Here is a 20,467-nt window from a genome sequence, read left to right as displayed (position 1 = left end):
ACCACCACTTCAGAACTGTGAGTCATAGCATATTAAGTATTGCTTAATTTCAGAGTTTCACAAGCTAATAATTTGAGCCCCATTTGCTGATGATAAAAATGCAGAGGCCTATGGAGTGGACCAGAGATCACTGTCTCACCCTGTTTTAGCCAGAGTGGAGTTTCTTTTTCTCACCTTGCAGGAAGCCTGGGGTAGGGCAGTGCAGAGGTGGTGTAATGTCTCCTCATTGCCATTAGCAATCTGGGACCGTTCTGTGTTTCTCTCCACTGCAGCACATTGGCTTTTATTCCTTTTCCCCACACCCCAAAGATTTAGTTTACTTGAAAATTGGAATTACGGAAAGAGAGGAAGGGCAGGGGAAGAAAGAGAGAGAGAGAGATCTTCCTCCATTAGTTCGTGTCCCAAATGGCTACAATGACCAGAGTTGTGTTGGCCTAAAACTGGGAACCAGGAGCTTCTTCTGGGTCTCCCTTTGTGGGTGTAGGTGCCCAAGGACTTGGGTCATCCTCCAGTGCTTTCGCACGCTGTTGACATGGAGTTGGATCAGAAGTGGAGCAGCTGGGACATGAACAGGCACCTGTATGACCTGTATGTCACTGGTGGAGGAGACGTTTGCTATGCCACTGGGCCAGCTCCTGGTCTTTGCTCTTATGGCTACAGAAACACTGTGCAGTTGCAGCTTATAATCACATTCCAGGTAAGAAGAAGAGGGAAGGACCAATAGGTGAAGTGTTAAAGGCCCAAGAGTTATAGTGGATGAGTTTTTTTCAAGAGTTATTTATTTTTTATTGGAAAATCAGATATGCAGAGAGGTGGAGAGACAGAGAGGAAGATCTTCCATCTGATGATTCATTCCCCAAGTGGCCACAACAGCTATAGCTGAGTTGATCTGGTGCTAGGAGCTTCTTCCAGATCTCCCATGTGGGTGCAGGGTCCCAAGGCTTTAGGCCATTCTCAGCTGCTTTCCCAGGCCACAATCAGGGAGCTGGATGGGAAGTGGGGCTGCTGGGATTAGAACTGACGCCCCCATGGGATCCCAGCATGTACAAGGCAAGGACGTTAGCCACTAGACTTGTACCAAGCCCAGCAGATGAATCTCCTTTCCTTTAAAATTTAGTTTATTTGGAGTCAACTTTACGGCATAGCAGATAAAGCTGCTGTGATGCCAGTGTTGTTGGCTTGTATTCCAGCTATTCCACTTCTTGTCCAGCTCCTTGATAATGGCTTGAGAAAAGCAGTGGACGATGACATGGTGCAGGTGCTCAGGCCCCTGCTACTAAAATGAGAGACCTAGGGGAAGCTTTGGGCTTTAGCTTGGCTTGGTCCAGTCCTGGTTGTTGCAGCCATCTCGGGAGTGAACCAGTGCATGGAAGCTATCTCTCTGTTACTTTCTTGCTCTCTCTCTTTCTGTAAGTGTAAATTTTAAATTAAAAATTTTTTTTTCATTTATTTGGGAAGGAGAGAGGGAGGTAGCGATAGATGGTCATCTGCTGCTTCACTCTCCAAGTGCCTGGAATTGCTAGGACTGGGCTGAGATCAAGATTGGGAGCCAGGACCTCGATCCTGCTCTTGGAGTCAGGAACCAAATTACTTGAGCCTTTATGGCTGCCTTCCAGGGTCTGCTTTAGCAGGAAACTGGAGGCAGGAACCAGAGGCACCTTATTGCTGTTGAATTCACAGTTACCTGATGGGGGATATGGACATTTTAAGCATTAGACCAAATGCCCACCCTTTGTTTCCTGTTAAAAAAACATAAAACAAAAACTTAATTTTTCCCTAGATTTTAAGGGAAGCCAATGCTGTTTGAATTTTCAAGCATGATGTTATTTAATATTTTAATTCTTTGTTGTGTTAAAGGTTATAAGGCATACAGGTTTTTTTTTTTTTTAACTTATGTGTTATTATGTTAAGTAGGCAATTCCTGATGTTAGAGTATGGAAGGGGTCAGAGGATGCAGGTTGTTCAATGAACCAATAGCATCCATCACTGTTTGCAAGCAAATGGCTTAGAACCTCCTGAGAAGAGAAATACTGCAATGTCTTTAAAACTACCCAGGACCTGGAAACAGCTGACTTTGTTTGAATTCTGCTTCTCTGATCTGTGCAGAGCCAGTCGACTCTGTTTCTGGAGGGGGTGGGGGTATTTTTCTTGGCTACCTAGGAAAGTGTGAGTGTAGGTGAAGTCAAATCCTGAAAGTATTCCTGTTTTCATTTCCTTTCCTCATTAGGATCATTTGGGTTGGGTTAATGAGTAAACTGCTCTTTATGATTGTTATGGTGTTGTTATTATTTTTGCATGAACAAGATGTTGAAGAAGGGATCATGGACAGCTGGTAGCAACAGGGGAGTTTTTTTGAGAAGCAACAGAAATAAGTTGCCAAGATCAGGTGACAGAGAATGCTGCTCTGCAGCCAGCAGGAGGAAGACGGAACACATAAAAAAATGATTTAACCCTTCTCCTCGGTTTGCTTCTTTTTCCTTTCTGCCTTGGGCTAAGAGAAGTGCCTTGCTTTAAGTTCTATTGAGAATAGCACCCTGAATCATGCTGCTTTTGTGGCAACTATTAATTGCTTCCTGAATTTATAAAGCATAAATAAGGTAGGTTGCCAAAGAGTGAATTACCCAGTGGATAAATGGTGGGTCATTAATGTAGTGTTGACCCTGAACCCAGAGGATGACGTGAGATCCGCGAGAGCTCTCAAGAAATTTACCAGAACGCATTTCAGCTGGAGGTGATGTGTTTTAAATCCCCCTGTAATACAGTGAGGGGAATCAAATTAGATAATAGTTTGCAGAAATCTGTTCAGCTGGGAGTCTTGCTCAGAAGGATGTTATCATCTGGCACTACCATACTTGACGTTTGGGAGCTGTACCTGTGCCTCAGTGGTGCCCACAACGGGAGAGCTCAAGATGATATGCATGAAATGTCCTCATGTGCAGGAGATGTTCCGTGTTCCTACAGGTTACATCTATTTTGTCTTAATAAAAACATCCAAGCTACGCCTTATTTTGGAGCCTCAGATTAAGGAAAGAGTAAATTCCGACTACATGTTTCTCTATGGTGCCCCCCTCTTTGCAACTTTTTCCTTTAAAAATGTCCAGGGTGTCATTCTCCCTTTCCATTAGAATCGTTTGAGGGTGTACTATAATTATATTGTAGATCGTTTCACTTCTTTTTTTTAAATTAAAAATATTAAAAAGCATATGAAGTGAACAGATTCCACGTATTTCATAACATAGATTTAGGAGCACAGTGCTACTTTCCACCTCCTTTCCACCCTTCATGCGTTCCTCACTCATGCTCCTTCTTCCATAGTTCTTCCTAGTAATTTAAAAAATAGCATATTTTCATTTTGCTTTGCAGTCATAGGCTTAATATTTCATTAAAACATAACAGTACTTCTGTGGGCTTCAAACACACACACACACACACACACAGAGTTTTGGAACAGTTGAGGCTTTGGTTTTCACCTCCACTGGCTCTAGTAGGTTTGCACCATCTCAGAGCACCTTGGAGAGGGACAGTCATTAGCATTGGTTACAGGCTCACTGTGTATCACACAGCTGCGGAAAGTGCAGGGTTGCCTTCTGAGTTATTTACAAATACAGATTCATGGATAATCCTGACAGGGCACTTGTTTCCAGAGTGTATTTTCTTTTAGTTTTTCCAAACTGCTGCTGACTAAACCAACTCCCAACCAGTAGTGTCAAGAATACCAACTCTGTCAAGGGCAGAAGCTTTTCAGATCAGGATGCACCTTGGGACTCAGGTGCAAAGGTGTTGATACAAAAGAAGGATGTCTGCTGGGCTTTGCTCAAACTCTACCTCCTGGATTCTTCAATGTTCCCCTTCTATGCTATTAAGTACAAGTATATATGGCTCCCTGGGCTGGATTTGTGTGTGACTGTGATGTCCCTGGGTTCTCACCTGCATAGGTGTACAAATGAGGGGGTTATTAACATAAAGATCCCTGGGGCTGGCATTATGGTGCAGTGTTAAGCTGACAGTTGTGATGCTGGCATTCCTTATGGGCACTGGTTTGAGTTCCAGCTGCTCTGCTTCTCATCCAACTCCATTGTGATACACTTGGGAAAGCGGCAGAGAATGACCCAAATGCCTGGGCCTTTGACACCCGCATGGAAGACCCAGATAGAGTTTCAGACTCCTTGCTTCAGCCTGACCTGTCATTGCTACCAATAGGTGAATGAACCAATGAATGGAAAATTTCTCCTTCTCTCTTTTTGTGTAGCTCTTTCAAATAAATGAATAAACAAACAAATTCTATTAACACATAGATCCTCCTTCCAGTTTCACCATCTCCCTGTTCTTCTGTGTATCCCTCTATCCCTGCCTGTCAGCCTGTCCCTTGGTGCTCAGCTTTTATTTCACTCTTGGTGTCACTTGGGGAAGTCACAGGCTTTGCTACCCAGGCTGCTAGTGTAGGGCCTCCTACATTACTTTCACTTTCTCTCTCGCACGCTCTCTCTCTCACTCACACACACACACACACACACACACGACAGGACAATGTTAATTATCTACCACACTAAAAAAAATCTTTCTGCTATGAGAAAGCGGTATGTCTCCATGCTCACTGAGGGTGAGGGTGGTGCCTCAGCTGGGCAGCGCTCAGTTCCTTCTCATGACAATGACTGAAATATTTGTCTTGGGGTAGAGGGGGCTGTTCTGGCTGCCAGTTTGCAGAATTCTTGATTTAAAACCTGTACTACTAGGATGGGTGCTCCGTCAGCCATTTCTGCAGGCAACACCCTGGTGGGGCGCCACTGTCAGTGTTAGGACCAGATGGGCCTCTCCAGAGTGTCGTGGTACCTCCTTGCTGGTTTTGAGCTTTCCCTGGTGACTAGAGGGGCCCATGTGCAAGGCTGTGAGTCCAAGCAGAGGATTGTGAAACCCTGCCCTGTGCTTCAGACTAAGAAGGAGTCAGGGTGACAAGGATTTAGTTTTACAGTGTTGGATTAAGGACCAAATACAAGATGACTTGGATAATTTTCACTTTGCCGGTTCCTTAGCTACAAGTAATTCATTCTAACCTTTCCCCATAATGTTAATTACAGCTGTTAGCACATACTTCAAAGCCAGTATTCAAAACACAAAACTACACTTAGGGTTTCTGGAGTTCTTATGCTGATGTCTCCACAGGGCTTTAAACCAAGGTTGGCGTGAGTAGAGATGAAAAGATGTGGGGTTTTCCTGGTTAATGTGGATGCTGGGAGAGGGGGGTTGAGGAAGGAGGGTGAAGCCAGCCCACAGAAGGGCGTGGCAGGCTGCGAGGACTCCTGGGAGCTGTGGTGTGGTCTGTGCCGACATCTCCTTTGTGCCTGTAGAGGCTGTGTCTTAACCAGAATGGTTGTCACTAACCTGGGAGGGTTGAAACAAAGTGAAAGGGAACCATGAGGAAATGGGACAGATTTCTTAAGGGTCAGAATTGATAGGACACAGTCTTGCTGGACACATGAAAAGATGCGTGATGGTGTCCTACCAGGCTCTGCTTGTGCAGGACATCTGATTAGTTACCTAAGCCTGATGGAAACCGGGTGGCTAGGTGGTCTTAGGAACTCAGGGGTGCAGCTCTCCAGGGCCTCTTCCTGAGTGAAGTGAAATGTCCTGTGATCCCTGTGCTCCTTCCTGATGTAGAGTGGATGTCACTGTCCATTGCCTGTTGGAGGTGCCCTTATTTAGGTCATCGGGTTTGCTAACTATCTAGGGCTCCCTGGGCTAGAAGCCCATGTGTCATATTAGGCAGAGAAGGGAAGCAGCTTTGCCTAAAGGGAGAAGGTGCTGGACCCTAGATGTCTTGTGGGACTGGAAACAATAGGCATTTCTAATCTATGTCTGCTCAGGTACGGGACAATGAGAGAAAAGGGAGTGGATCCACGGAATGAGAGATGAAAAGGAAAAATAAGGATACTGGCATTAAAAAGAAAGAAGAAAGAGAGAGAGAGAAAGAAAGGAAGGAAGGAAGGAAGGAAGGAAGGAAGGAAGGAAGGAAGAAAAGAAAGAAGCATAGAAGAAAAGCTAGAAAAAGAAGGCAAGACTTGAGGAATGAAGAAAATCGATGTAGTGGCAGACCAGCTAGAAAGCAGGCAGTGTACAGAAGGGCTCCTGTTTGCTGTCATGGCTGACATGGGCTGGAGACACCCTCTGTCCAGAAGGCACTCATACAGGCAAAGTTGCTCCAGTACATTTTGAAGCCTGTTGGGAAGTTGTGTCTATAGAGGCAGACCACAGGACAATCACAAGTCTTCTTGTCCACACTTGCCACTATTTCCTGGCGCTCGGGAATCTTGTGTAAGATGACTGTTGCCACCATTGCAAAGGTATCTCTCACTTACATGACTGAGTAGCAGCTATTTCTCAAGGAGTTGTCAGTTTGGGGGATGTTTGCTGCTTGGCTCAGGGAGTGGGTGTAGTAGTGCCGCCTTCATGTGGCGGTGGGTAAAGTGGGACCCTGGCATCTCTGGCATAACCATCAAGACCTGCAGCTGCCCAGCTCAGTGATCACTTCTGAGAGCAGCTGGGGAGATAGCAGTTGGGGGATTCTCCTGTGATGCGGAGCTTTTAGTTTGGGGCTAGCAGCAAAACACTGGGATTTTCTAGAGGACTTCAAACATTTGCTTAGAAATAGGCTTTGCTTTAGTGTGTGCTGCCGTGAGGCTGGGCTGTAGGTGCTGCCTCTGTGTGCAGCTGTTCTCTGATATTTTTCCATCTGCCCCCTTGAAGAGCACTGATAGCAGAGCCAGGACCAGAAGGACAGTAAGGTTGAATGTTTATTCTGGCTGTTTCCCTATGGGGTCCCTACAAGTTGGTTTTGTCCTTTGCACCAGAATCCTAGGTTTCCATCTGTTCAGCTCTTCCCCCAACCCTCTGGGTTCTAGTAACTTTTCCTAACTTATACCTATTCTAGTGTAGTGTGGTCATAGCTCTCTGAACTTTACACACGTAAAATACTGTGCTGTTTTTGGCGATTTTTCCTTAAACTCTGCCCACATCTTTAAAAAGGAGGGAAGACTGTGAGTGAGTAAGTATGAGTTCAGTTGTCTTCACAATGGGAAGCTGATTTTGTATGGCTAGAATGGAATAGGTTCAGAAATGAAGCAGAGAAAATGGTTTCAGAGGATTTAGGATGTATGTGCCTTGAATATAACTCAGGCCATTGAGCTGGATTGCAGAGCCAATTTGGAAGTTTAAATTTCTGCTGTTCCCTCTTTAAATTCTTTAAAATTTTATGTAAATGTAAATTCTAATTTTCAAGAGCCTGAAGTTTTGCTTTGCTTTTAGGGCCCCTGAATTATTCTGATCCTCCGGGCATAAGCTTGCCAATGGACTTGATATTGCTTCGAATTAGACTGATAGTCTCACTCCCTTCTGCCAGTAATGAGAATGAAGTTCGTTAGAATAAAATCCTGCTTTTTAAGGGGACTTCCCCCTGATGTTCATCCTCTTTCTGTGAGCTTAAGAGTTGTAGTTTAAAAATAAGATAAGTTCTCTATATTCCTCCCCCTTAAAATCTAAATTTAAATTCTTGCTACTTACTGAAATTTAACAAACCAGCCCAAAGTTAGTGGTTTGAAACAACCACCAGTTGTGTGTGTGTGTGTGTGTGTGTGTGTGTGTGTGTTAATCAGCCTGTAATTTGGGTAGTGCTCAGCAAGGATGGTTTTTGGTTGTTGACTGTACCTAGGGTGGCTCAACTCAGAGTGGAAGGTCTATTTCTTACATGACTTGTGTGTAAAGTTACTAAGTTGACCAGGAGTTGGCCAGCTAGTTCTTAGCCAAGAGCTCAGCCAAGGCTGTGTGGGAGGGTCCTTTTTCTTCATGTGCGTGCTTACACAGGCTGCTTGAGCTTCTTCATAGTGTGGTGGTTGGATTCCAAGCACAAGGGAAACTGCGGGTTTCTTCAAACCTGGCTCAGGAATTGGTATATCATCACTTTTACTGTCACTGAGCTCACCCATATTCATGGAAGGGGGACATAGTCCCAACTCTTGATGGGAAGAGAATCAAAGGACTTAGGACCAGTTATTTTTGTTCTACCAAAACAACTACACCTATTTTATATGTGAGAAAATCAAAGACAGCAATGCAATACAATCTTTTCCAGAGCAGCATCTAATATGGGATGGAGGGGACTTAGTTACCTGAAGTTTTTGATATGCCAGACTTTACTCTATCAAGCATGCTCTACTGCTATTTTGCTAATCTAATTAGCACCAGTAACTCTTCTCCATCCTCCTGGTCCCAGTTCTCAAATTCAAAAAAAAAAAAAAAAAAACAAAAAACAGTAGGATAATAGTAAGGGAGATATCAACTCTTCAAACTGCTAACATGGAATCTAGGCATTTAGGAAACGAAAGGAAACATATTATTAACAACAAAGACAGTTATTCCGCTGATTATGCAATAGTAGCATCCTTCTTAGCAAGACAGAATAGCTGAGGACTTCCTGCTTGGTTGGCCTTGATGGTATTCGGAGTTCTTTCCTGGGTGACTTTGAAGCCTAGAGTTGAGATGGGAGGTTTTTTTAATATCCCTTGGCCATTATGAATGGAACATCACACACTAATGCCAGCTGAGAAATTCCATGTAGAATTAAGCCTTCTATCAATCACTGCCCCCATTATCTCTCTTTTTAAGAAAAGATTTACTTATTTTTATTGGAAAGGGAGCTTTACAGAGGGCAGGAGAGACAGAGAGAAAGATCTTCCTTCTGCTGATACACTCCCCAAGTGGCTGCAACAGCCAGAGCTGAGCTGATCCAAAGCCAGTGTCCAAGATCCAGGATCTTCTTCCAGGTCTCCCATGTGGATGCAGGGTCCCAAGGCTTTGGGCCATCTTCTGCTGCTTTTCCAGGCCACACAGACTTTAGAGAGGTTGAATATCACTATGCAGGGGAGCCTGAAGAGCTCACTTGCCCAGGACTATCTGGGACAAGGAAACCCTTTTTTTTTTTTCTCTTTCAGTGGAGGATCTGCTGATGAGAATTCACAAAATCCAGGGTGATAGCCCTTAACCTTCTATATTTCTAAGAAGGAGGTTGATAAATCTCAATGTTTGGCATGTGCAGCCCTCTGGTTGGTGATCCTACACTCAGGCGTGTTTTTGAAGTAACTTTTAGGGCATGAGGCTAAGAACCAGCCAGAGGTCCTCCACCTCTGTGAAACTGCAGAACCTGTGGTTGCACAGAGCAGGATAGTCCGGTCACCTCTTAAATGGAAGTAGTTTGGGCACAAGTACTTCCAATTGTTTCAGAATTTGGTCAAGTGGGATTCTTGTTGCACAAGCCTATGTGGAGCCGGGAGTGTGGTATGGAAATGACGGAGAAAGAGACACTTTACACATGGCAGATCATTCTTCATGTGATTATGAACTTCATGTATGGAACATTTGAGGCCTTAATGTCCATCGCTGTGAAACGCTCTGATAAGCTGACATAGTTTATCTGACTGCTCTGATTCCAGGCAGACATTCCTAGGGAAGAGTAAGGAGCCCTGGGACAGAAAATATGTGGCTGTTGTCGAGTGAAATGCTTAGTTCTTGGTATTCTGTTACATCAGTGGGTAAGATTCCAGATAAGTACTAAACTGTTGGAATGTTAGAACAAAAAGAAGTGGAGAAGTCACAAAAGAAATAGATGCTTGAGTCTGGGAGCCATGGTAACAAATGCGGTCATAATGATAGCTTTTGTAGTGAAGTTTCTTTCAGTGTTCTGGGACTGGCCACACTCATCCAGGATTGTTCTAGGAGGCATAGGCCTTTACAGTGGGCTGTCTTGAGTCCTGCTCCACATAGCACCTTTTATACAGCAAGTACTTCAGTGCCTGCGGATAAAAGGGAGCTGAGGTCTACAAACTCTGCTTCTGGCATTTGGTTGTAATTACTTTCCAGTAGATCTCAGGAACCCAGCCCTCACACATCCAGAATCTTCTGCAGAAGCACCTGCACAACTCCCAAAATCACTCACTAAGATTAAACAAGCCCAAATTATAGGGGCAGGGAGAAGGAAAGGGGAGGAGAAAAGTGTGTGAATGACATCTGCATTTCTCCCTGGTTGGGTGCAGGACCCTTTTGTTAACTTGCTTACTCAGGATAGAAAGACCAGTTTGCTTTGCTTCTACTATTGTCAGGGGCTGATGAGGACCAAACATGCATGTTGACTCTATTACCCCATTTTGTTTTAAACTATTTATTTATTTATGTATTTATTTATTTAAAAGGCAGAGTGACAGAGAGAAGGAGGGACAGAAAAAGAGAGCGAGAGAGAGAGAGAGAGAGCGCTTCCATCCATTGGTTTACTCCCCAAATGGCCATAATGGATAGAGCTGAGCTAATCTGAGGCCGGGAACCAGGAGCTTGTTCCTGTACTTCCACATTAGTTTCAGGCTCCCAAAGCCTTGGGCCATCCTCTATTGCTTTCCCAGATCATAATCAGAGACCTGGATGGGAAGTAGAGTAGCTGGGACATGAACAGGTAGCCATATCGGAACCTGGTACTTGCAGGTGGAGAATTAGCCTGTGGAGCCACTGTGCCAATCCCATACCCATTGGCTTTTGATTGAGGCAAATGTGAGTTACAAATGTTTCATGTGATGACTTTCTGTTAAGAACACAATAGCTCTAGGCCAAAAAGAAAATATTTCTTCTTAACAGCTCACCCCCACTTATTTATTTTATAATTCAAAGCAGGTCAATTTTTCCTAACCAGAGCTTGGGAGAAGGGTATAAAAAGTCAGGAAGGTGGAAAGAGACCATATTTGCATCAAAGAGGAGCTGTCGTTGTTGCTCATTACTGACAAAGAATTTGAGATTTTAATGCAAACAGGTAGGATAAATTTTGTTGAAACAGCAAGAAATCACCATGCCACTCACTAAAGGGGGTAAGAATCTGGAGAGCTTAAAGCATTGTGAGAGCAAAGAGCAATATTCTTTCATCACAAGAGGTGAATTCAGATTGTGACTGCCACTTACTGGCAGTGGAACGTTTGACGGCCTTTTGTATTCATGGGGATTTGTTTGTTAGTAAAATGAGAACATTTGTGTCATGAAATGCCATGAATATCTAATGAGGTAGTTCTGAAGAAATGATTGTTCAGAGTAGTGGACATTTTTCTCATTTCTGTTTTTCTTCATGAAGTCAGTGGGGTGGGATGCGGCTTCTTTCTGGAACTTCATAGTATCACATTTTTGTAAAGATTTTGATGCTGTGATTTGTCTTGCCAAGACCCAACTTCCAACAAGCTTCTAACTCTAGACACAAGGACTGCTTGGGTCAGGAGGAAGGTAGATAGTCGCTTGTCTTCTTGGGCATCTGGCAATGCTAGGACCACAATGGAGTTTGCATTCTTCCTTACTGGAGACTGCTGTGAGCTGTGTGAGTAGTGCATATGATGCTAGCAATCTTCAGTACAAGCTGGACCTGCTACAAGGATTGGGCGCTATTTGGCTGGAGATGGTAGAGGCAGCTTCCTTGAGGAAAAAGGGAAGAAGCTACTCTGTAGCAAGCTGCTTCTGTTGTTGGATCAGAGGCAGAAGGCATGGGGGAAGGTCACAGGGTGCCCTTGCATCGCAGGCAGGAGGTAACAAATGAGCTGACAGTCTGCCCTCCAGCCCCCAACCAGGACTTCCTCAGTTTTGCCACTGGAGGCTCTTGCTAGGCAGAGGTGCCTTCCCTGCCAGGTTTTTGTTATTAAAGTTGATCCCATGTATCAGAAAGTGGAAAGCAGGCCTTGGAAATCGGCATCCAAGTGGGATTCCAGGCTCTCAATAGCAGCGTGTGCCAAGGGCTGGGGGTGGGGAGTGTGCTGCGAGCTCTTCGCTCAGCATCCAGGAGCGAGCCCTCAGCATCATTCACTCTGTCAGGGTATCTCAGTGGTAATCACTTCCAAATGGCGGTGGGCTGAGGAGGGGGCTCCCCTCCAATCACCCAAGGAATGTCTTGACTAAGGACGGAAAGGGAGGTTTTCCATAAGCATCTCCTCTTTCCAAGGGGGACCAACAATAGAACATGAGACGTCCATGAGCCTCTCTTAGCATCATCTATAATAATATCCATGTCAACAGAAGGGAGGGGGAGGAAGTGATGATGTGGAGTGGTTTTGGGTCCCATCGGCTGACCCGGGATGAGCAGCCCACCCTTCAGAAATGACACATTACCTCCCAGGCGTCTTCTGAGCCTGAGACTGTGAGAGTGTAGGCGCAAGCTCTGTCTCTAAGTTGACAGATAGGCACAGTCAGTGTTACTTAGTAGACATGAACAGGCCCAAGCTGTAGGATGCAAAGTGCTAGGGAATAAAAGTCACCCAATGATGCCATTATTAGCTCTGCAGTTTTAATGCAGACACTTTATTTCTTCGAGCCTCAATGGTCTTACCCGCAAAATGGGGGTGGTAATGTCTATTTAGAGAACTATGCAAACTAAATTATTAAAATTTCAGAACATGTGGATTGCCAAGTAGGTACTTAGTGTGACGTTTAGAATTGTCTACTGTTCAATAAGTCCAGGATCATTTTCAAAGAGATTTTAATTTTTATTTGGAAGGTAGATTTTCAGAGAGAGAGAGAGAAGAGACAGAGAGGGGGAGATCTTCCATTCACTGCTTCACTCCCCAAATATCTGCAATGGCCGGAGCTGGGCTGGTCTGAAACCAGAAGCCAGGATCTTCTGCATTTCCCACATTGGTATAGGGGACCTAAGACTTGGGCCATCTTCCTCTGCTTTCCCAAGTATATTAGTAGGGAGCTGGATCAGACATGGAGGAACCAGGACTCAAAATGGCTCCCATATGGGATGCTGGTCCCGAAGCTGGAGGCTTAACCTACTATACACCACATTGTCAGCCTTGAAGTTCAGATCTTTCTCATCACTCTACTTCAGGACCTTGCTCTCTTCAATTGTCACTAGACACTGTGCAGAATCACACAGTAATGTTTCGAGTGCCACAGAGCTCTCTACAAATTCCAGAGCCAGCATTCCTGTGTTATTCTTCCATCTGCCTCCATTTGCAGCTGAAGACCTGAAACTGGGGATACTGGTATGTCTGGCCACATTGCTCATGTGTAGGCTGTCCAGATTCTTAGTTTGGAGTTTCCCGGATCACCTTCCTAGCGTCTGGCTCTCAGAGCATTGGTCCTGAATGCCCCAGGGGCCAGTGAGCATTGCCAGTGGCACACAGGCTGCTGTCCTGCTGTCCTGGGGGAGTGTTGAATATGGTAGCATCTCTAAATCTGTTTCAGATTTGGACTAATACTTTTCTTTTGAAAATGCTGATTGGTTTCCCTTTGGAATGATTTTTCTTCGCATTTGCAATTCCTTTTCTTCTTTTTTTTTCTCTAACATTGGCAGGTAGACTCCAGAAGCTCTTCTCTGGCCACTTGACTGCCTACAGTGGTTCTGTGACTCATCTTTGATGGGACTAAGGGGGAAGGGCACAGTAACATTTGTAACCATAATTAGTTGTCTTTGGTTAAAAGTTTAAATTTAAAATGTGCTGTTGTACAGAGGCCATTTTTCATTTAAATCCTAAGTGAAATACTAATTCAAATGCAGGTGGCTGGGTGAGGCCCCAGTTGGATACATGATGCTATGGGCCAGGCACCAGTGGATAGAAATTTCCTGGGGGGGAAGTCGGTACCGAATGCCTGGACCAGCTGATCTGGGATAGGCTGGCTGCTTGCCTGCACACTGAGATAGATTTGTTGCAAGGATAGTGAAGCTAATAACATTCCTAAGTTGTGCTATGGCCTTGAAGCTGCTCCAGCCAGCCCATTCTGTCTCCTGTCAATATGGTACCTTAGCTGTACAGATTTCTTGTGGAATGTCAGCCAAGTTTTCTGCATAGCAGTTATTTATGACTTAAGTCTTTTGGAACTGCATTTGGTAAGGTTTGGATGGACAAAGTTACAAAGGCCAATGATGTAATGTAGGTTGATTTTCCCACAAAATTCAGGGTTCTTCTCTCATTTCATTGTCCCTTCTCCCTTTTATCTTTCCACCCACTTTGCTTTTATTTCCAGAGCTGTGCCCTGGCAATTCTTCCTGTGCTGGTCAGCAATATGAATTTCCTGCCATTTGTTTCACTTTCGTTTCTGGAACGAGAAGGGAAGTTTGGCCTGCTTTGCCTATGCTGCCTGATTCCCTTGCACAGAGCCACAGGGAGTTCTCATTACCACTACCCATATGCACAGACACAGCATCTGTCTTCTGCCCAAGAGGACATAGGGAGAGTTGCTGCCAGCAGCTCAGAGCTGAGCTTCATCTCCTGCTGTCCACTCTGTGTGCTGCCTGGGCAGCAGGAGAGAAAGGAGGAGGCTATAATGGCACACGCAACTTCCAATACGGACTGGAGTGGAAATCTTGCTGATGCTGGGCAGTCAGCAGAGGCAGCTAAACCACCTCATCCTGGGAAGTGTTAGGCACTGTATGCTGCATGTACAGTGGTAGGAGAGCCACCAGAAGGCTTTTGGTGATGTACAAACCATTCTGTGTAGACTGCAGTTGGGAAAGAACTGCCATTAAGTGATACAGATAACTGGAGAACAAACTAACACTACATCTTGGTGTTTTTCAGCATTTTATTGGTTAGTAATTGCTGGGGGAAATGCTGCACATTTTAGCATCGTTAAGCATAGGGGCTTATAAAAATCAAGCATTTACTCTTCTCACTCTTGGATCTCTGGCTTGATAGAAGCACTTTCAGGCTCAGGACTGTCTGGACCTGGTAGGCTGGTTCGGTTCTTGTTGGTTCGATTGCTCTCTGCTGTCTGGATCAATAGCCACCTAGACGTGTTCTTAAGGTTTGTTGACAAAAGGCAAACCATATGTTCACATTTAGGCAGATAGTCTATTACCAAACAAAACATAGGATGAAGTCTACTATCACTGAAACAGAGTTTATTCTACATCAGAGGGAAATGGTAGGAGAGGAATGTTTATTGAGTATCACGTGAAATTGCTTGTCTACAAATTCCATTATTCCAGGCTCTGAAGATTCAAAGTATAGGTGGGAATAAGAAAGATGTTCAGGATAGAATGAGGATGTCCAAGTGTTCCTGTAGGGTAGGGCGCAGGATCCAGGTGGGAGTTGGGGAATGAGAAGGCTGATTTTTCTCTGTAGGTGCATCTTGGTCAGATAGCCATGCTGGTTCCCACTTGCTAGGGGTCTTGGTTGGTCAGCCCTTGCTCTGTTCACCATGCCTTGCATTTAGGCCCTGACACTGGAGTCCTGATACTTACCCTGTTGTAATTTCCAGGGAGCTGTGATGTGGGCTTTACGCCTGTCAGTAAGACCAATAATAAAGACAAAAGAATCCAGGCTCAAGTTGGATGCTGCCAGCACTTGGGTCAGTGCCACTGATAGATATCCAATTTGATGTTTCCATTGTGGATGTGCAGCCAAGTTCTGCCTAGGAGCCGTGTCAGGAAAAACACAGGGACTTTTCTACTTCTTAAAACAATCCCTATTTTGCCTTAGTTCTGTAGAATTAGTTATATTTTAAAATACAGTATTTGGCCTTTGGAAAATGTTGAGTCTTCTGGAACTTAAGCTCCAAGCTTTTCCTTTTGATGTCTTTCCTTTACCTTGTCCCCCAATTCTAGTTTTATAGAATATTGCAGTCCATGTAGTGTCATGTCACTCCTCCTCCCTTCCTACATTCCCTGATGCTGGGAGAATTCCAAGTGAAGGGGCCTCTTATCCAATGCCCTGTCACTACTGGGTGCAATGAGTGTTGGAGTGGGTCAGATCTTATTACTTGGGTAGTAAGTTATTCATATGAGTTATCCTTACCTATAGACCAATTTCTCTCTCCTTCCTCCCTGTCTTTGCTCCCATAGGCACCTATTATGTGCTGGGTACCTGGTTCACACACAAGAAAGACAGATTCTTTGTGACTGGCACTCTACAGATCCAAACAGACAAGGACTAGAGATCATTGTCATATAGAGTGGGGTGCAGGTAACCCCTGGAGTGGGAATCAGTGTGCCCTAACTTGCTGGTGGGGTGGGAGTAGGGCAGGTATGTGGAAGTATCCAGAAGGAGGTGGTACCTGAACAGAATGGGTAGATAAAGAGAGGAGAAGCTTTTCAAGATGGTGGGAAAGTATGAGAAAGAGATCGAGGCAAGGAGGAATATCTTGAATACCAGGAACAAAGAAACAGCTTAGCATTGCTGGGTTATAGAGACTGAGGCAGGGATGGGCAGGTAATAAGGAAGAGAAGATCAATAGGAGTTAGAACTTGAAAATGCTTGGGTGTTTTTTAAGGAGCTTGGCTTCAGAGATCTATGAAAAGGCCTGAATCAAAGGAGTGGCATGGTAAGATTTACAGCATTGTTTATGTCAGAGCATTAACCATGTAAATAATTCTTAATTGTCTGGGTTTAAGGAATAGAAACAAGGCACAGATCCAATAATAAATCATTTCCATCTTTCTCTGCACGCCCAGACCATTTTGTCTTTGATGACCAAACTTACGGGAGGCACAGGAAATGTCTTGTTTGTGAAAACAGTTGAGAGAAGACTGAACTCTGACGGTTATGGAGTTCCTTTTTCTTCCTAAGACCAGGCTATAATTTTAGAAAACGAGAGTTTTTGATGAAGGAGAATCTTAAGCTTACGTGACATTGATCCCTGAGCCTAATACCTGTAAGGGCTTCCTGGTCCTGTGAAGTGGGTGCATTATTGTTCCCATTCTACAGATGAGGATATCGAGGACCAGAGAGGTTGTGTTGTGTTTCCTTGTTAGTAAAAAGTAGGGCCTGATATAACCCTCTCAGTTTTAAGCAATGCTATTGCTGAAATTTTCACCAATATATGACATAGTGACCGCCCTTGATTCCTATGTAGGGTCTGAGCACCTTGGATGCAGAGAAGGTGGGATGATCTTTGTGTTTCAAGAAATCAATGACTGGTCTAGGACAATCCTACTTATGTACCAGATATACTGTCCAGTGTGGAAGATGAGGCCTCATTATAGCTCCCTTGTTTGTGCTTTGCTTGATCCGAGGCTCCATAGCTGGGGGCAAGGCTGGATTAAGGAAAATGGTGGTTAGGGCTGAGAAGCCTTAGAATCCAATAGAGGACTGAACATGGAGGATATGGCTTCCTTCTTGGTCCGGTGTTGACCTCTCACTTGTGTACCCGTCTCCTTCCCGTCCTGCTTTTCCTCCGGGAGACCCAAAGGGCTGGTGGTCTGAGTGAGGAATCACTGGCTGCAGGCAGGCATAGGCAACGCCTGGAGGAACGAGTCATTGGGTTGCTGAAGCCAAATCCGTGACCAGCGCTCTCCCAGGAGGACCAGCAGTTTGTGGTTACTTGGCCACTCTTCCAGATGAGGAATGTGCTCTTCTCATTTGTCTTGCACTTTTGTAAATTCTGATGAGGATCAAGAGCCACTCACAACACCAGCATGGGTACAAGGCCAGCCAACCACAAAGCATTTTCAGCCCCCAGCACATTTGGAGTAAAACCGATGTCATTTAGGAGCCCTAAAGGAGGTACTCACTTTTGTGGGTCAATGCAGTAGTGATATCACAGGCCACAGAAAGGTGGAGGCTCAGGAAGTCGATCCCAGATTGACCTTCAGGAGCATCTTGGAGTTTTCCGTCTGCTTCATGTCATAATCTTGGCACAAAAGTAGTGTTCTCACTAGCTCCACATTCCTGGTTTGGGACCAAGACGCATGAAAATTATACATTATCTTTCTCCTCAAAGCTTGAAAAGTCCTGAGAGTTTCATTACAATACTACACCCTTCCAAAGAAGATTTGAGGCAATTACAATAAAGACAAAGAGGCAATAAAGTGATTGAACAAGAATTAAAGAATGAGAGCAAAGTAATGAGGGGGGTGGGTGGGGAATGTGGATCCGTGTGTTCCAAAAAGTACGGCTAAGGGCACCACCTCAATTGAATATATGAAGCCCTGTTTGGGAATTCCAAGGAGCCAGGGAGGTCAGGCATCCATGTGGATTCACAGTGAGCTCAGCCTTGAGCAATTGATAGCCTCCCCATGCATCTGGAGAGAGGAACCTTCCCTGGCACTTCTCTCTAAGGTATGTTTATCCTAGAGTTATTGGGCAACTTAATAGATAGTAGTCTTATAAAAACCATCTTACTCCAAGTTCAGTGATATGAAGGCACTTCAAATGCTCGTGAAAGATGAAATTAAAACAGCGTATTTATTGTGAAATAGTTGAAACCCATTTATAGTTTTCTCATTGTAGGCATTTTTCATGAACTTTTTGAAAACTCCTCATATACATGGATTTCAAAAAAGATTCTTGCACCCAAAATGAAATATTTAAATACCACTTTTCATGTGTTTTTAAAACGTATGCTTTCATTGCTGTGCCATTCATTCATCTCTATGAATTCAAATGATTAGGCACACTTAGTTTTGGTGGACAGAAGAGAAAATTGAGGTTCAGGAGTCAGAGCGTCACTGTCAAGGACAGTCAGTGAGTGGAGAGTGAGGTTCGAACCAGTAGTGATGCTAGCATCACCAATGTCCTTTGCTCTGAATAGCGTAGACACAGGGGATGGGGACCCATGTCTCCTATGGTCTTTACGTTGAAGGGTCTGTCTCCATGACCTTGGGAAAGTCACTTCGTTGTGGCTGAGCAAAATGCAGGCTTTGTAGTTTCCTTCCCTTCAAGCAGAGAAGGCCAATGACAATTTGAAGATCCCTTTGTACTCCAGCACTTGATGATTCGTTATTTCCCCGTCAGCTGAGAGCCACAGACTTAAGTGGAACCAAGTGAAAGAAGTCCACTCACCAAGAAATACTTCACTTTGAAAAACCAAGTGGCTTTCCAGGGCTAAATAACTTGGCAGCCGTTGAAAATGAAGAAAAAGAAAAGAACCAAGAAGCCATATTTCTTTCACCCTCTGCTTTACTTTTTTTTTTGTTTTTGTTTTTGAGTCCTTTCTGTATTTACTCAATATCCCATTGATTTTGCCTTGATTTTGCTTTCTTTTTAAAGGACGTGTTGGAACCTGATTGTTATTTTTGACACTGAAGGAACACATTTAGCAAAGTATTCTTACTTTTCTTTTTGGACACTGAATTCCTGCAGGTTGGAAACTGCTTGATTGTGTAAATAGAGGAGGGCACTTTTCAGAGTGAGTGCTGAGTGAGCAGGAACCAATATCTTGGTGTGATGCAGTTTATTTCTGACTCCCTTGTATCCTCCATATGTGTGTATCTGTGTTTGAAGTGAACTTTGGTTCTCATGTTGTACTGGCAGAAGAATGTGTTTTGGGTGGGGTTGTCTTGGACTCATGCTAGTTTTGGGTGAGCAAAGCACTGTGTGGGGACAGGAGGCTGTGGAGTTGGGCACTGAACCATGCAGGTGCCAGGTGGGCCAGTAGGCGGGTGGGTTTAGCACTGAAGAGAACCAGAGTTGTACAAAGTTCACTTGTTAGATGGGAAGGGATATTAAAACAGAGCTCATCAGGGTTTTCCACAGATGGCACAATGCGGGTGCCTCGCGACTCCTTACTAGGTTTGCAATTGTGTTAAGCCATCCATCCCTGAGTGTGGGTGATTTTGATTCAGCATCATGCATATTTGCACAGTGGGCAGTGAGAAGGAGAGTTTTACTCTAATTTCATAGAAAAGAAAAGCAGATATTTGGGCTCTGTTTAATTATAAGTTGTGCCTATTGCTACCCAGCTACTGCAGATCATGTGCTTTAGGCCTTAGATGCTACCAAGAGCATCTCCTGGTTAGCTTTCTGGGGCAGCGGGCGGTCTTTCTGCAGTATGCCTGGGTCCACAGGCAGCCTGGAAACCAGGAATAATGTAAGAAGGGAGGGAGAGTTCTGGGCATTTCCACAATATTGTATGCAAGTGCTCTGCAAATAAAATGCAAATTAAAACCCAGTGCTTCTGCACTGAGCAAAGGTGATGCAAATTTGCTTTTAATTTCTCCTCTGTGTAGTTGCAAGTGCTGCCAAGCCATCGGGGAACTGTCATGGGAAGTGGGGAAGCAGGGGATCTGAGGATGTTTTGTGGTCAGTTATGGACTTGGTTGATGAGGTTTCCTGCTTGATGCATGCATAGAGTGTGCTTTTCCGAGAGAACTTGATGAGAACCAATTCCACTCGGGAGTATTCTCGGCACTTAGAAATAAACAAGTGGAAACAGAAGAGTGATTTTCTTGGGAGAAAGACAAGCGTTTAACCTGGGTCAGCTCAATGTTTTGAGGGGAGGCAGGATGACTTAGGCTCTTCCTTGCAATTCTGAGTAACTGCATTGAAGAAGGTCTCTGAAAGCTGCCCCAAGTCAAGTGAACATTAATGATGAAAACAACCTTTCCAGAAGGTGAAGGGGAGAGTTCAATGGGTAGGTCACACATCTGGCCTTAGCACATTTTAGTTAATGGGAGGCTCTGATCAGCTCAGGGTGTCAGTCAACAATGGCATGTAATTGAGATTTGGACCCTTGAGGGTGT

General features: G+C 44.5%; 1 protein-coding gene across 1 annotated transcript in view; it reads left to right on the top strand.

Moving 5' to 3' along the window:
* The window catches only part of LMX1A (LIM homeobox transcription factor 1 alpha), a 165,437-nt gene that overhangs the window by 37,511 nt on the left and 107,459 nt on the right, over nt 1-20,467 (top strand). The gene's annotated exons all lie outside the window — the stretch shown is intronic.

The sequence above is a fragment of the Ochotona princeps genome, chromosome 2 (genome assembly GCF_030435755.1).
Source record: "Ochotona princeps isolate mOchPri1 chromosome 2, mOchPri1.hap1, whole genome shotgun sequence".
NCBI classification, from domain to species: Eukaryota; Metazoa; Chordata; class Mammalia; order Lagomorpha; family Ochotonidae; genus Ochotona; species Ochotona princeps.
Note: the sequence above shows the minus strand (reverse complement) of the source record. Positions and strands in the feature narration are given on the sequence as shown.